Source organism: Bidens hawaiensis, unplaced genomic scaffold (assembly GCF_021521415.1).
Source record: "Bidens hawaiensis isolate Kalapana, Puna unplaced genomic scaffold, B.hawaiensis_p1.1 tig00029315_1, whole genome shotgun sequence".
NCBI lineage: Eukaryota > Viridiplantae > Streptophyta > Magnoliopsida > Asterales > Asteraceae > Bidens > Bidens hawaiensis.
In genome coordinates, this window is record NW_027494842.1 from 258,926 (window position 1) to 269,929 (window position 11,004).

General features: G+C 33.9%; 1 pseudogene across 1 annotated transcript; it reads left to right on the plus strand.

Moving 5' to 3' along the window:
- The first annotated feature begins 1,662 nt into the window (after nucleotides 1-1,662).
- LOC143578629 (transcription initiation factor TFIID subunit 4b-like) lies at nucleotides 1,663-10,590 on the plus strand (annotated as a pseudogene). Its single transcript, XR_013143309.1, has 14 exons — nucleotides 1,663-1,734; nucleotides 1,854-2,037; nucleotides 5,497-5,963; nucleotides 6,048-6,146; nucleotides 6,826-7,446; nucleotides 7,924-8,031; nucleotides 8,692-8,779; nucleotides 8,858-8,993; nucleotides 9,079-9,134; nucleotides 9,215-9,271; nucleotides 9,350-9,489; nucleotides 9,863-9,910; nucleotides 9,983-10,250; nucleotides 10,338-10,590. The product of XR_013143309.1 is annotated as a transcription initiation factor TFIID subunit 4b-like (transcript).
- Nucleotides 10,591-11,004: the final 414 nt, after the last annotated feature.

Genomic DNA, 11,004 nt, shown 5'->3' on the forward strand with positions numbered 1-11,004 from the left:
AAAAAAAGAAAAAAAAAAGTTTGATATTTTGGGTTGGTGGAAAAGAAATGAATCCCAACTTGTGATTCTAGTCGTTATGAGCGTATGACCCATGATCAACTAATCGTCCAAGCTTCAACAATAGCTTCAGAATTTGTTTTGTCTGTTAGTGGTAGGGTTATGGCTTTAAGACGTACAAGGACGAGGTTGCAAAGGGAATTTGAACTCACTAAGCAATGAAGCACTCACTTTGGATAAAAATTTTAGCATCGAATGAATACCAAACACCAATGAGGACATCGATTCACCAAACAACAAAGACTACAAATGCACTTGTGTTTTTCATATCTTGTTGTAATGGTTTAGTTCCCGACAATATTGTAAGTTTTTTTTATGGAATGAGATTTTCTTGTGTTTAGACCACGACACTTCTTAAATTAGAGAGCCCATTTGTCTCACTCTGGCCTACTATGTTGTCTTAACTCTTAACCTGGCTCACGCTGGTTTGAGAGCTTGGCTTGGACGTTCTCCCATGAAACCATACCGTCAGCTGCCACTTGACAATCGTTGTGCCAACACAAGATCAGAACTCTTTGCGTGACACAAGGTGGGACGAAAACCTGGTGAACTTGAGATTCGAACTAACAACCTTGCACACTACCAAACTAAAATCCTTCATTACCTTCCCTTAAGATTTAAATAAACATAATCACGAGAAAAACTGCTAAGCACGAAAATACTTGTGGTGAGAATCAAAAGACCTTAATTACTTTTGCTTTTGATAAATCTGGGTCCATTGCCCTAGATGTTGTTACGTTACTTAAAAGAGTTCAACGTCGTGCACACTAACATATCGACGCCAAAAACTATCTAACTATACTAATAAAAGAAAATAATAAGGATGATGTGGCAATTCCACATTCATTATTGGTATAATCTCTCTTCTCATTCATCCTACCTATCTATGGGTTATGGAGCAAAACTATATTGGCAAATGGGTTATAATTTTCTTTCTAATTCTGTAATCTTTCATCTCATTCGTTCTAACTCTCCATTGTTCATAGGTCAAAATAATTTTGCCAATTGGGCTTTAATTTAATTTATAATTCTCTAATTTATCATCTTATTTATCCTACCTATTCATGAGTCATGGGACAAAACAATTTTGAGAAATTGGTTATAATTTCTCTTCTAATTCTTTAATCTCTCATCTCATTATCATAGTCATCCACGGGTAATTGGTCAAAACAAATTTTCAAATGTTTTATATAAAAAAATTCAAATTTATAAATTTGAGTAACTAGACTTCTTATTGTTTGTACTATATATTTTATCTTTTTTTTTATCTATAATTTTGTTTATTTTATCAGATAATGTATCTTTTTATCTTTTTAATTTTACAAATCTCGTGTAATACACCGGTTCAAAAGCCAGTAACTTAAAATAAAAAACTAAAAACCGGTTTTAAAACACAAAACCATACCCGAAACCATATGGGCCTAACACCCATATATATATATATATATATATATATATATATATATATATATATTCCCACAAGTATTCGTGTGTTCCAATTATTATTATTATTATTTCACACAATACATTCATCCTCTGTTTGATTTATTTGATTTGAATCGAAGCAGAAATCAATTAATTACTCAGCAGCAGCAGCAGCAGCAGCGTAATTTGCGTTTAATATTTCGAATTCATCCGATGGATCCATCCATAGTCAAGTTCCTTGAGGAAGACGAGGTTCTATATTATTATATATATAATATATACACACACTCTAATTCAATTGAATTCAATTGCTAATTGGTGTTAATTATTTAACATGTCTGTGTATTTACACCTTAATTTCATTTCCACAGGATGAAACCATGCATTCAGGTGCAGATGTTGAGGCATTCACTGCTGCCCTAAATCGAGATATTGAAGGCGATAATAATAATAATAATAATAATAGTAATAATAATAATACTACTACTACTGCTACTAATAATAATAATAATACTTCAACACCTCAGCCTACCACTAGTATTGATCCTGCCACTGGTAATTAACGATTCACAACTCTTCAATTTTAGTTACATGTTGAAATTAGGGTTTTTTTTTTTAATTTAATTTGGGACTATTTGTTGATTAATTTTAAGGATAGAAGTAGGTTTATATGAATATTGATTTGAAAGATGTTAACTTGTACACGTTATCAATGTAGTTGTAAGTTTATTTACCAGTCGGTTTTGGTTTGGTTAATATAACCAATATCAAACTTGGGTTAAAGTTTTTGAGGCATTCACTGCTGCCCTAAATCGGGATAATAATAATAATACTTCAACACCTCAACCTTCCACTAGTACCGATAATGCCACTGGTATTTAATGATTCAAAACTGTTGGTTAGCTTTTGTGCACGGTTTTTTTAATTTTGATGCGATTTCAGTTACGTGTTGAAATTAGGTCTTTTTTTTTTTACTTTAATTTGGGACTATGGCAATTAGTTTGAAGTATAGAAGTAGGTTTATATGAATATTGATTTGAAAGATGTTAACTTGTACACATTATCAATGTATTTGTAAGTTGTAACTATTTACCAATTGGTTTTCGGTTAGTCGGTTTGGTTAATAACCAATATCAAACTTGGGCTAAAGTTTTTGAGGCATTCACTGCTGCCCTAAATCGGGATATAGAAGGGGATAATAATAAGTTAATAATACTTCAACACCTCAACCTCCCACTAGTACAGATAATGCCACTGGTAGTTAACGATTAGAAACTGTTGGTTAGCTTTTGTGCACAGTTTTTTAATATTTGATGCAATTTCAGTTACGTGTTGAAATTAGGTCTTTTTTCTACTTTAATTTGGGACTATGGCAATTAGTTTGAAGTATAGAAGTAGGTTTATATGAATATTGATTTGAAAGATATTAACTTGTACAAGTTATCAATTTAGTTGTAAATATTCACCATCATTTTTTTTGGTTAGTCGATTCGATTAATTTGGTTAGTTTTTGGTTCGTCCGGTTATTAACCAAAATCAAATTTTGGCTGAAATTTTTACGTAGAAATACATTAAATCTGGATAGCGAAGGCGGCAATAAAAATACTTCTGCGTCTCAGCCTCCCACTAGTACTGATACTGCCACTGGTATTTAATGATTCGAAACTGTTGGTTAGCTTTTGTGCACGGTTTTTTAATTTTTGATGCGATTTCAGTTACGTGTTGAAGTTAGGGCTTTTTTTTTACTTTAATTTGAGACTATGGCAATTGGTTTGAAGTATAGAAGTAGGTAGGTTTATATGAATATTGATATGAAAGATGTTTCCTTGTACACATTATCAATGTATATGTAACTATTCACCATCATGTTTTATTAACCAGTCGATTTTCGGTTAGTCGGTTCGGTTAATAACTAAAATCAAACTTGGGATGAAATCTTTACCTAGAAATACATGAAATCGGGATATCAAAGGGGATAACAATAATAACAATACTTCAACACCTCAACTTCCCACTAGTACTGATACTACCACTGGTATTTAACGACTCACAACTTTTCATTTTTTATGTTCAAAGTGATGTGATTTTTGTTAGATGTTGAAATTAGGGTTTTTTACTTTATTTTGGGATTATATAGTTTAATTTCAAGTATAGAAGTAGGTTTAAGTTAATATTCATTTGAAAGATATTAACTTGTACATGTTAATATGTTATCAATGTAGTTGTAATCGTTGACCATCATATTTTATTAGGGGTGTGCACGGTTCGGTTGTTAGCCTCAGTTGAATTAACCGATAGGTTTTCGGTTAGTCGGTTCGGTTAATAACCAAAATCAAACTTGGGGCTAAAGTTGTTACTTAGAAATACATGAAATGGATGCGTAAATACATGAAATGAAGGTGTAAGTACATGAAATGGATATATAAGTATATGAAAAGTTGGTATGAATGCATGAAATGGTGGTATAAAAGCTAGCAATATATGAATTGGAGGTATAAAAGCTAGAAATATATGAAAATATGAATGTTTCAGTTTGGTTAATTTCGATGAACCGAGGCTTGGGTTTAAATTGCGCACATTCACTACATCTGATGCGTTGCGTTTCCATGATGTACAAAGTGATGCAATTTTAGTTAGATGTTGAAATTAGGGTTTTTTTTGGTTTATTTTTACTTTATTTTGGGATCATGCATGTTACTTTTAAGTTAGACGTAGGTTTAATTGTTTAAATTAATTTTCATTTGAAAGATGTTAACATGCACATGTTAATATGTTTTTATTGATGTAGTTGTAACTATTGACCATCATATTTTATTAGAGGCGTGCACGGTTTGGTTCAGTTGTTAGCCTCAGCCGAATTAATCGATAGGTTTTCGGTTAGCTGGTTTTGGTTAATAACCAAAATCTAACTTGGGCTAAATTTTTTACTTAGAAATACGTGAAATGGATGTGTAAATAAATGAAATGAAGGCATAATAAAATAGAGAGATAAATATATGAAATGGAGGTATAAATACATGAAATGGAGGTATAAAACATGAAATATATGAAATGGAGGCATACAAGCTATAAATATATGAAAATATGAATGGTTCGGTTCGGTTAATTTCAGTTTACTGAGGGCTTGGTTTCAAATTGCATGCATTCACTACATCTGATGTGTTGCAGTTCCATGATGCGGTCATGACGCGGTAATATTGCGACAATTTTGCATTATGCGTCAATCACATGAATATGATGTGCTATGATGTAGGGCCTACAATGCACACAACGTTTTCAATTTAGGATTTTCTTTCAAAAACCGATTAAAAACCAATGGATTACTTGGTTGCTTCAAAGAACGGAATTAGCAACTTCAATTATTTTAATTTTTAAAGATTCAAGATTAGGGTTAACGACTGGGTAGTTTCAAAAAAATCAGGAGCGGTGGTTTTTCAAAGTTAATATTTTTCAAATTTCAATTATTTAAAAAAATCGGCAATTCAGAGAGCGACTTGGGGCTTTTCAGAAGTTTTGATTACTTTGTTTTTGAATTTACTCCACAATCTACCTTTGAATTTTCAAAACCCAATCTTTTTTAAAACTCTATCATGGTTTTGATGTTATTTTATTTGGCCTGTCAATTATGTTGTTGGGACCCGTTATTGTCACAGATAACAAATTTGTTAATTATGTTATTTTCTTATGTTAAGTATGTTACCTGTAGTTCTAGTAGATTAGGTTAGTTAACATGCAGATTCCTGCTGTTACTAGGTTATTAACAAGAATTGCATATACTTGCTTTGAATTTTCAGTACTTTTCTAGTAAAGAGCACATTGTATACGTAATGCGCTCGCATCTCGCATCGTTTTTTTTGGACAAAACACTTCGGAGCGCATTGCGCAATTTAGAACCAAAATCGAGGGTACAAAAACAATGATAACTGATTTTCGGTTAATTTCGGTTTCGTTGGTTTACGGTTCGGTTTGGTTAATGGTTCAGTTATTGCTCACCCCTATTTTTGAATATTGTAGCTTTATCTCAAGGAAGCGGTCAAACTCCAAGCCAACTGTTTCAACAATGGCAATCTTCTAAACGTGAAGAGGAAGTTAAACCACAAACGCAAGAGCAACAACTGCCATCTGCAATGGAGGTGAACCGATATGGATCCAGTTTAGAACCTCAACATCCACCAAATGACGCCTCGCGTGATGTAAGTCAACCAAGCAAACCCCAAGAGGAACCGTCACTAAAGCAACCTGACCAGCATAATGCTCAAGTGCCTCAAGCTACAAATACGCAGAATGCTGATAAAAATTCGGCTCAAAATATAACACAGACTCAAGAAGATGAAGCTCAAATGCAAAGGATGCAAAGAATGAGTAATCAGCAAGCAACTTCAAATGCAAAGGTTCCTTTTGCACTTTTGTTACCGGTTATAGAACCACAACTTGATAAAGATAGAGCTATGCAACTTCAGGGCCTATATGTTCGATTAAGGGTATAGTAAATTTTTTTAATCGTTTTCTGTGTGTTATATGTTTTATGAACTCATAATTATGCTAAATGTGTATGTTATTCTCAGAGCAATAATATTAATAAGGAAGAATTTGTTCGGCACATGCGAAGTCTTGTAGGAGATCATATGCTTAAGATGGCAGTCTATAAATTACAACAAGGGCAGGTAAGAGAAAAAAAACTTTTTCATCTTCTTTTGGTTTTTACGTCTGCTATGGAATATTTGTTATGTGTGTTCGTTTATGTGCGCTCATTTACTTTTGCTCATGTTTGTTTATATTAAATATTCACCCAAACTTATTATTGCTAATATTAATTCGAAATCAGTTTGATTATTATGTATTAAAACTTGCTCAGATGTATTTGTGTAATTTTGAAATGTTTGATGTAATGATGATGGCATTTTATATTTTAATATTGATCTTCATGTTTATTTTTACTCATGTTGGTTTATAAATGTGAATCTTCCATTTAGAAAATTAACAAACGAACATAAACGAAAATGAACATGTTCCTTTTCTTAACGAATGGACACTAACAAGAAAATCCATTTGTTTAAGTGTTTGTATTTGTTCAGCTAAAATTAAACAAATTTGCACACACCCGTTCCTTTTCTTAACTAACGAACGGACATGAACAAGAAAATCCGTTCGTTTAAATGTTCGTGTTTGTTCGTTCATGAGTCTACAGTTTAACAGACGAACACGAGCAAGCCCTGTTCGTGTGAATTCTTATCGACAGTTACACACGAAGAGATGTAGTGTAATGTTTTGTTTCTAGATAGACCACAGATATGCCATGTTTTTGCTTATATAAGGATAATGGAAAATACATTACCTGTTCAGGTTACTGCTAAACCGAGTGGTTTACCAATGGATAATAACGCTCAAAAGCAACGGTTATTAGATCACCAATCAGATTCACACGGAGTACAAACAATCCATAAACCTTCTAATGTTAATCCTATTAAGCAAGAGCGGGACCCGTTCCCAATGCAGGGACTGGGAAAACAACATCAACAACACATGCCCTTTCCACAACAATCTTTTCCAAATTACGGGAATGCCCCTGGTAACTATTCTAGTCCAAACATGAACATGCCCACACAGCCCTTTAAACAGCAGGCCCATGATTTACAAATGCGGCAAGGCCCGGTTCCAAATGCGTTTAACGACATGAAACGGATGCACAGTGGAGGTCTTGCTCATTTCACAGGTAATTCAGCCCACTGGCAACAGTCAATGCATAAAGATCAGAGTATGATGCCATCAATGGGCTACGCAAAACAAGAGCCATTGGATCAGATGAATGATCCACATAAATCCCAGATGTCAGCACCACAGGGTCAGATTGAATCATCAAAAGATGAAAGTTTTGAGATGATGTCATCAAGGCCTGGTTTTTCATCGTCTATGAATAAGCCAGAGCCTATGTCTATTACCGCACAGCTGGAACGCCAGAATGCGGTAATATATTATTTCATTATTGTTTTGGGTTAAATACGGTTTAGTCCTTGTGGAGTTGTGGTCCGACACTCCGACCCAAATAACGATTCTAGTCATTTAGTTTAAATTTTACTTTTTTAGTTCCAATAGTTTCTATCAATTATTTTTAAGAGGGTCCCACGGATTTTATGGTTTTGATTAAGTAATAAGTAATCCAGGAGTGTTGGGGTTAGTGGGCTGGACTTTAATAGATACGAAAATGAAACTGTTGGACTTAAAAAGTCAACTTTAAAGTAATGGACTAAAGGGGTTCTATGGGTCAAACCAGTAGACTAAAGTGTATATTTTTTTTAATCTGTTTTTCAAATATTTGATCAGTTAATGTTGAGTTTTTGACTGGGTTATATGGGTCAAACCACAGGGACTAAAACTCATTTGTTTCATCTGTTTTTCAAATATTTGATTAGTTTGTTTAGAGGTTAAGTTTTTTTAATACAGTCTGCTGGAAACTCTTCACTGGCATCTGGAAGTAATGCAAAGACTCCACCAAAAAAGGTGACTGTTGGTCAGAAAAAAACCATCAGAAACACCTATTTCTTCACTAAGGTAGTTTGAGTTTTTTAGCCAACATTTATTTCTTCAAAATATTAGGCTTGTAAATGAACACGAACAGAGCATGTGCCTGGTCATTTGGTTAACTTTAACCGTACAAACGATCAGGCATGAACGATTAAATGAACAAGGTTTTCTTGGTTATATTTGTTGTTAAGAAAGTTAACACGTTCATGTTCATGTTTGCTTGTTATTTGTTATGGTATAAAAAAAGTTATTAAAAGTTTAAAACTAGACTAAATTGTAACGTGCCTAAATTTTTTGATGGAATATATTAACTAATGGACTTAATTAAACATAAACTAATGAACATTATAGAACGTAAACAAATTTAAATGAATGAGCGTAAACGAGTGTTCACACACATAAATGAATGAATGTTCACGCACATAAATGAATGAATGTTCACGCACATAAATGAATGAATGTTCACGAACATAAATGAACGAATGAGACATGTGTTCATGTTCGTTCGTTTAACTAAATGAACAAAACTTTTTTTGTTCGTGTTCTTTCGTTGATTAAATAAAACAAACATAAATGAACTTCATGTGGAACGCTCATGTACGGTACACTGAACGTTTGGTTTGTTTACATGCTTATTGCTTACAAATTATAATTTTGACTTTGCTCTTTTTATTGGGTATACATCAGTAAGAAGCAAAAAGTGTCGGGAGCGTTTTCGGATCAAAGTATTGAGCAGCTAAATGATGTGACAGCAGTCAGTGGAGTGAATCTCAGGGTATGTGTTCTTCCTTATCACGACATGCGTTTCATTAAAACCAGTTAATTTATTCAGTGATGTTTTTGGTCTTTCTAGGAAGAGGAAGAACAGTTATTTTCTGGGTCCAAAGAAGATAGTCGGGTTTCAGAAGCTTCTAGAAAGGTTGTTCAAGAAGAAGAAGAAAGGCTGATTTTGCAGAAAACTCCACTTCAGAAGAAATTAGCTGAAATCAGTTAAGACTTGTTAATAATATCATCATTATAATACTATATAATAAACAGAACGTGTCTTACTCTTACAAATTTTGAGTATTGTAGTGACAAAATGTGGTGTAAAGAACCGAAGCAATGATGTGGAACGATGCTTGTCATTGGTGAGTTTCAAGTTATCTTGTTTTATAAGTTATTTATATGAAATTATACAGCTTTCGATTTTAATGCAATTTGTATGCAGTGTGTAGAGGAAAGAATGCGAGGATTGATTAGCAACTTGATCCGACTTTCAAAACAGGTAACTAGTTTGTACTCAATCTTTTACAAACCACAAGTCTCATAAACACAGTTATAAATATATCATTTTTTTAAATAGCGGGTGGATATTGAGAAGCCGAGGCACCAGACAGTTGTCACATCCGATGTTAGAAAACAAATAATGTCAATGAATCAAAAAGCACGGAAGAATGGGAAAAAAAACAGGCTGATGCAGAAAAACTCCAAAGAGCTGACGAGGCAAGTGCGCTTTATTGTTTTTAGTTTTATAATGTTCAAGGGTAATTTTGTCATTTCACCTATACTTAAAGCAGAAAAGTTAATAGAAGTTAGTGTTAGTACCCAAACTTGTTTCAAATTAAAACCACGAACCTCGACATGCAACTTTTGAAAGTTGGTACCAAAATCTGTTATTTGCCCAAACCACATGGATCATCCGAGTAAATGCCCAAACATGTTATTAAGTTAAAACCACTAACCCCTAACATGCGATTTTTCAAAGTTTGTACCCAAATCTGTTACCTTGCTAAAGTCATAACCGTATGTGTATTAATTTAATGTTAATAATAGTATAAATAAAGTTTTAAAAGTTTGACATTATTTGTAAATGCAGCCTGAAGGTAGTGGTGATGGTGAAGATGGTAGTGGGAAATCACTCAAGGTATAAAAACAAACCATTTTGTAGTTTCTTAAAATAAAATTATAATAATGTTTATATATGTGTGAATTGAAGGCAAACAAAGAGGAAGATGATAAGATGAGAGCCACAGCTGCCAATGTTGCTGCACGGGCAGCTGTAGGAGGAGACGACATGCTCTCAAAATGGCAGCTAATGGCTGAGCAGAACCGCCAGAAACGTGAAGGTGGGACTGACACGGGGTCTACTTCCCAGCCGAGTATAGATGTTCGGCCTAAGCTGGCCCAGTCAAGTACCGAGAGAACTTCAAAGGATAATCCAGATACCGAGAGGATGACTTCCAATACTGTCACTGCTAATCCTGGTTAGTAAATAAATATTATCAAAGATGTCCATCTTATTTAACATAGTTTATGAAATTAATTTGGATCATGCACTCGTTAACAAACAGGCCCGGTGATAAGGAAACCGACTAGGAATCAAGAATTGGCAAAGAGTGGTAGCATTCCACGTACTATCACGGTGAAGGATGTTATCTCGGTTTTGGGAAGGGAGATTCAAATGTCGAGGTCCACGTTAATTTATCGGCTCTATGAAAAAGTACGTTCAGAGTCTGCGTCTGAATAGTAGTAGTAATAATAACAATATATGACAACAGGCATCTATTTATGTTGTTTAATAATATACGGACATTGATGTGTCTGTTTGATGATGTGGGGGGCATATTACATTAACTTCTAACATAAAACCAAAACAAATTACATTAGTATTCAATCAAAAATGATACACAAATGATGCAACTATCATACTTATCATCTATAACCAAAAGACATTCCTTATAACGTCGACCGATGTGAATGAAATGTACTGTTTACTGAACAGTCGATGTGTACAGGTTATAATGCCTGTGGCTTTTAAATGCGTTTGCTTTTCTTCAACTGTTTCATTTTTGCTTTTAAACTGGCTCATGCAATGTAAATGAGATGCAACTACAACACCTTAAGGCCATGTGTATGGAGCCCCTATGGGGTGTTATACGCAGTGGCGAAGCTTGAACTAAGAGACCGGGGGACTCAAAATGTATAAAGAATTTCAAAAAACGGAGGGGGCCGGCTCAA